At 39.1% G+C, this 5,931-nt stretch overlaps 1 pseudogene; it reads right to left on the minus strand.

The window, feature by feature from the left end:
* Window positions 1-1,842: 1,842 nt before the first annotated feature.
* On the minus strand, window positions 1,843-1,943 carry LOC148555620 (small nucleolar RNA R71; annotated as a pseudogene).
* Window positions 1,944-5,931: the final 3,988 nt, after the last annotated feature.

Raw genomic sequence — 5,931 nt, forward strand, 5'->3', positions numbered from 1 at the left:
AGGAAAGCAGGGAGAGGCCTCAAAGCCCAAGAAACACAACAGAAGCTTAATATAGAAAGTGTATAAATAGGATAGAATTTAAGTTAGGAAAAACTTTTACCTTCACTTTTAGCTAGTTTTCATATCTTTGTAATTGAATTCAGAGCTATGACTCACTAAACCCCCTTTCATTGGGTTAGGGAGCTCTATTGTAATTCAATGAATCAATAATAGTTTATCTTCTTCTTCAATCTTTTCTCTTGAATTTTGTTAGAAAGCTTCTCGATCTAATTCCATTGGGTAGTTGTCTTGGGAAAGAAACTACCCATAATTGGAATCCTTCGGAACCTTGGGAAAGGAATGGAGGATTCACGCTAGAGAAGCTTTCTCACAGTGAATTGGATTGGGGTTTGGATGGATATTGTGACATGTAATCCTACCAAATTGTGGTTCATGAAACTGTGTGGTATAATCAGTGATCGAGCATCATCTCTTCTTATGAACATTTAAACCAAGGGATTGGGAATTTGTTCATTTTTAGAGAGAATTGGTGAGCCAAGGGATTGGGATCCAATCATATAAGATTGCCAAGCAAAATTCAATGAACGCATTGCTTGAGGAAGAGATAAACATGTTTTGATTCGGAGATCTCAATATCTCCTATAACCCAATGAATCCCCCAATTCTGATTTACATCTTCTCTTTACATTCTGCAACTCAATTCATGCAATCACCCCCATTCCCTTTTAATTTCAGCAATTTAGCTTCTCGCTCTTTAATTCATGCAATTTTACATTCCGCAATTCTCATCTAAATTTTGATTCCGCTCAACTAGAACATACTTCTAATCCGAATTGCTCACTCAACCAATCCTTGTGGGATTCGACCTCACTCTATTGTGAGTTTTTACTTGACGATAACCGGTGCACTTGCCGGAAGGAATTTTGCCGATCGTGCAATTTCCTAAATCGTAGCATAACAAGTTTATGCGCATCAAGTTTATGGCGCCGTTGCCGGGGATTGGTTTTCGATTGACAATTCTCCAATTGGAAGCTAACTAGATTGAGCAATTTCTCTTGCTTTGTTAATTCTGTTCAAGTTACTTGTTGAATTTTAATTTCTGCACTCGGTTACATGCTTTCTTTCTTTATGCCTTTAAATTCAAGCAACTAACTCACTGACTCACTAACTGTTTGAATTAATTCCTCAATTGCTCTAACCATACTCTTCCATTAACCAAGAGTATTTCACTTGTTTGTGCCTGTGCTGTGTTCTTGTATGACAGGTAGGAGAGGAGAGACATCAACTCCTCCATATACCGAACCAGAGAGGACCCTTCATAGACTGAGAAGGGAAGCAAGAGGGAAGAGAGTAGTGGGAGAAGAGGAATCTGAAGGAGAATCTGAGGACAATTTTGAGGAAGCTTTAGATCTCAACATGGATAGAGAAGTTCACAACCATGAGAGAGCTGATGGAAACAATGCCATTCCTGAGAGGAGGGTTCTTAGTTCATACATAAACCCAACCTCTGGGAATTGTGGTAGCAGCATCCAGAAACCACCCATTCAGGCCAACAATTTTGAACTCAAACCACAGCTAATATCACTTGTGGAGAATCATTGTTCATTTGGTGGAAGTGCTAATGAAGACCCAAACCAACATCTCACAAAATTCCTGAGAATTTGTGACACTGTGAAGTCCAATGGAGTCCAGGAAGATGCATATAAACTGCTTTTGTTCCCATTTTCACTTAGGGACAAGGCAGCTAAGTGGCTGGAATCATTCCCAAGGGGGAGTCTAACAACATGGGATGAGGTGGAAAGCAAGTTTCTGGCACGTTTCTACCCCCCACAAAAGGTCAATAGGCTTCGATCTGAGATTCAGACTTTTAGACAACAAGATGGTGAAACTCTCTACGAAGCATGGGAGAGGTTCGTTTCTCATCAAAATATCTCATCAAGTTTTTGGCGCCGTTGCCGGGGATTGAATAGATTGACAATGATTAAGTGAGGTGGTGATCTAGATCAAGCATTTTTTCTTTTCTGTTTCTTTAATTTTTGACTTGCACACTAACTGTTTGAGACTTTGTCTCTACTAACCCCCACTGCACTCAAGCTACAGAATGCTCTGTGCATCTTTGCTGTTTTGGTTGTATGACATGAACTAAGAGAGAGTTCTCCATCTCTGGAATTTCTGAAGAAGGGCACCAAGAAATGGAGGAGACAGTAAGGAAGTCCATAGTGAGAGGAGAAAAGCTGAGGCACTATGATTTTCAGCCTCCATGATCAAAGAATGAAGGATGTCAAGCTAGTGACAATAAAGAAGCGCTTTGTTGGGAGGCAACCCAACCTGAGGTAGTTTTCTTTTCATAGCTATTTTAATAAAAAGGTTAATTAGTTTTATCTATATTGCAAGAAGCTAAGTTTGGTGTTGCACACCAAAACAATCTAAGGGAGAATGAAAGATTCTAAGTTTGGTGTTTCACCAAAATCCCATCATAAAACACATTCTCAATTTCTGCATAATGCTGGCTTCAAGCATGTTGTATAAACTAGTTAACTATTCTGCTGTTTCCTAGTTTTCAGTTTTGTCATTTTTGAAAAAGAAAAAGAGTTTTACACATGGTTAATCTAATGCATTGGCAAGGTACTAAGTTTGGTGTGCCCACACCAAAGTAAGTACAAAAGCCACAAATAAATCATGCAAGCTAACCATTTTTCAAGTGCTTGGGGAACAAGCAACTTTCAATATCATTGCAGAGGTCCATACAAACTGTTGGAAGGATTAAGCATCATCAACCAAAGAAACAAAAGATGAACATGAAGGCCAGCAATGATGATGATGAGAAGAAGGAAAGAAAGTAAACTTCAACAGGTTGTATTGTTAAGTCATTGTTTTGCATTAAATATTGCTGTGATTGAGAGTTGGATTGTATCCTGATCTACCCTGCCTGTCTGCATAGTATAGTTTCTTTTCTATTTACCCCTGCCTGCATACATAGTATAATTTCTTTCTTTATAATTCAATAAGCAAGATGTTTGATCATTCACAACATTCTTATCTTCAAAACTTGTTTGCACTCAATTTCCAAGAAATGCATCACATGAAAGTTCTTTGAAAAGAAGGATTGAGGAATTAAACAATTTTGAGGCAAGCAAAAGATTAGGAGAAGTGGTGGTTCTGGTTATACGATTTTGTACTGAGGTTGCATGCTTGTGAAAACTTGCATGGGAGCTCATAGGCGGGACATGAAGTTCAAAGAAGTATTGTGGAGATTCTCAAAAATCTATTGATCCAAGAAGCAGCAAACAAAACAAAAGAAAGAAAAGAAAATACAAAAACAAAAAGAACATGGTCCAAGGCTCTGAGCATCAATTACTAGGCAGAAAAGAAAGAAGAAACAATGACTCAAAGAGTTGTTAGCCTAGTAAAATGCTTGTGGTTGAAGTGTGTCAAGGAAAGAGGCTTGAGCAAGTAAATCCTTAGGGGTGCTTTAACACCTAATACCTTAAAACCAACTGGTTTAGGAGTATTGATTGAAAGCTTATCTAAAGAGCCGCTTTGAGACATGATACTTAGAGTCGAGACCAAGGCACAGAAACTATAAGCTGCTTCAAGGTGATTACACATAAAGAGATCTCCATGGTACCATTTGGATGAAAATCCTAAGACCTACGACTCCCAATATGTAAGGACTAGTGAGCACTGAAGCCCTTGCATGAGCATATGATTTAGAATTTATCCCACTGATACTTGATCACTTCACTCACTGCACTTTACAAGTGTTCCTCAATCCATCTTAATTGAAAGAACCTTGGAGCATAAATCTATTTCTTGCTTGGGGACAAGCAAGCTTTAAGTTTGGTGTTGTGATGACAAGTCATCCTAGCCCATTTTAGCTAGTCTTTTTCTTTTGTTTTCATTAGAATTATGCACTTTCTTAAGCTACAAGCAAGCTAATTGAGTAGATTTTCATGTTTCCCTTGATTGAACCAACCATATGTGAATTCATGCCATTTCATGAGGTTTTGAACTATATTTGTTGCATATTGTGGAAGATTGAATACCTCATGATTTTGAGCAAAACTTTGATTAGTTTGGTTGATCAATGATAGGTGAAGAAGGCTTGGAGAAAGGTTGAAGCAAAGAGGAATGGCTAGGAGTGAAGAGAGGACAATGGAATAAGTGAAAATTGAACCGGGTTGCATGAAGTTAGCCCCAACGTTAGCCCCCTAACTTGGAGGCTAACGTTGGGCATATGAATCACTCTTTGGAAGTAGCCAACGTTAGCTCCAACGTTAGCCCCCTAACTTGGAGGCTAACGTTGGAACTTGAGAGTTTCTCCCTGGGCTACTAACGTTGGCACTTAAATCACAATGGGGGAGTAGGCAACGTTTGCGCCAACGTTAGCCCCCTAACGTGGAGGCTAACGTTGGCACCAATCACACCAAGCAAGGCCAACGTTAGGGTCAAAGTTAGACCCCTAACGTTGGCGCCAACGTCTAAACCAGAAGAATGTGGTTTGCTGATATGAAAAGTTAGGGTCAAAGTTAGACCCCTAACTTTGACCCTAACGTTGAAGACCAACGTTGGCTAACTCCATTTCCGGTTCAATTGGTTCACTTCGGTTCTTCTTCAATCTTCAAGAGCAATCAACCAAGGCCTCTTTCAACCCAATTCCACCAAGAACAAAGGCCCAACTCAAGGCTTGAAGATCATTTTGGAAAGTGTATAAATAGGATAGAATTCAATTTGTTTAAGGAGCTTTTTTTTGGGAGAATTTTGAGAAGAGAGCTTTCCTTTTAGAATTTTCAATATAGTTTTCGGAGAGCTTTTGAACTTGAGTGAACTTTAATTTCTTGTTTTCATTGCTTTCAATTTCATTTTATATTTTGTCTTGGATCTTGGATTGGAGAATTGAAGAAATTCTGTTTCAATCTCAATCTTGGATCTCTCTGCTTTATTTACTGAATTTCATTTCCAGTTTATTGTTCTTCATCTCTTTTCTTTGCAATTTACAATTTCCTTGCTATTGTTCTTGTTGGATCTAGGAAGGTATTGAGATCTAGACTTGGTTTTCTAGTCTCTGGGTCCTGAGATCTAAATTCTCATTTCAATTCTCTGTTTAATGCTTTCATTGTTCATTTACTTTGCTGTTATAAGATCCGGTTCAATCCCAATTCCCTTTTCCTCTTCTGTTTGATGCAATTTAGTTTTTCCTTGTTTAAATTCTGCAAATCCTCATCCCAATCCCCTTTACTTTTCAAGCAATTTACATTTCTTGCACTTTAAGATTCTGCAATTTACATTTCTTGCACTTTAAGTTTCTGCTATTTAATTTCTTGTTCTTTAAGTTTCAGCAATTTACTTTCCCGCTCTCTTTGATTTCATGCAATTTACATTCTGCAAATCACAAATCACCCAACCAACACTTGATTCGCTTGACTAAATCAACCACTAAGCTAAAATTGCTCAATCCTTCAATCCCTGTGGGATCGACCTCACTCCCGTGAGTTTTTATTACTTGATACGACCCGGTACACTTGCCGGCTAGTTTTGGGTGTTTTGGGAGAGATTCGTTTCTCATCAAAATATCTCATCACCACCTTGGTCTCAGATCTTGTCTCAGCAGCCGGAGTCTCCCACAGAGTTGGGGACACCAAAGCCATGCTTCCACGGGATGATCAGTATATCCCTAACGGGAAATACATCAGACTTCCAGCAGCCACTACAAGCCTTCCTACTGCACCGGTTGAAGATATTCCTTCTTCAACACCACAAGCACCTACAACAGACGAACTGCTCCAGAAGATAATCAAAAGGTTGGATCTGCAAGAACAGAAAGCGAAGTTAAGAGAGCGCCATAATGAGCGCCGATTCAAACACCTCAAGGAGCTACTCAAGGAACACTTCAAGGACTCAGACACCCCGGACTCCACTTCCTTTACCAGC

This window comes from Arachis ipaensis, chromosome B6, assembly GCF_059453495.1.
Source record: "Arachis ipaensis isolate K30076 ecotype BB chromosome B6, ASM5945349v1, whole genome shotgun sequence".
Classification (NCBI taxonomy): domain Eukaryota; kingdom Viridiplantae; phylum Streptophyta; class Magnoliopsida; order Fabales; family Fabaceae; genus Arachis; species Arachis ipaensis.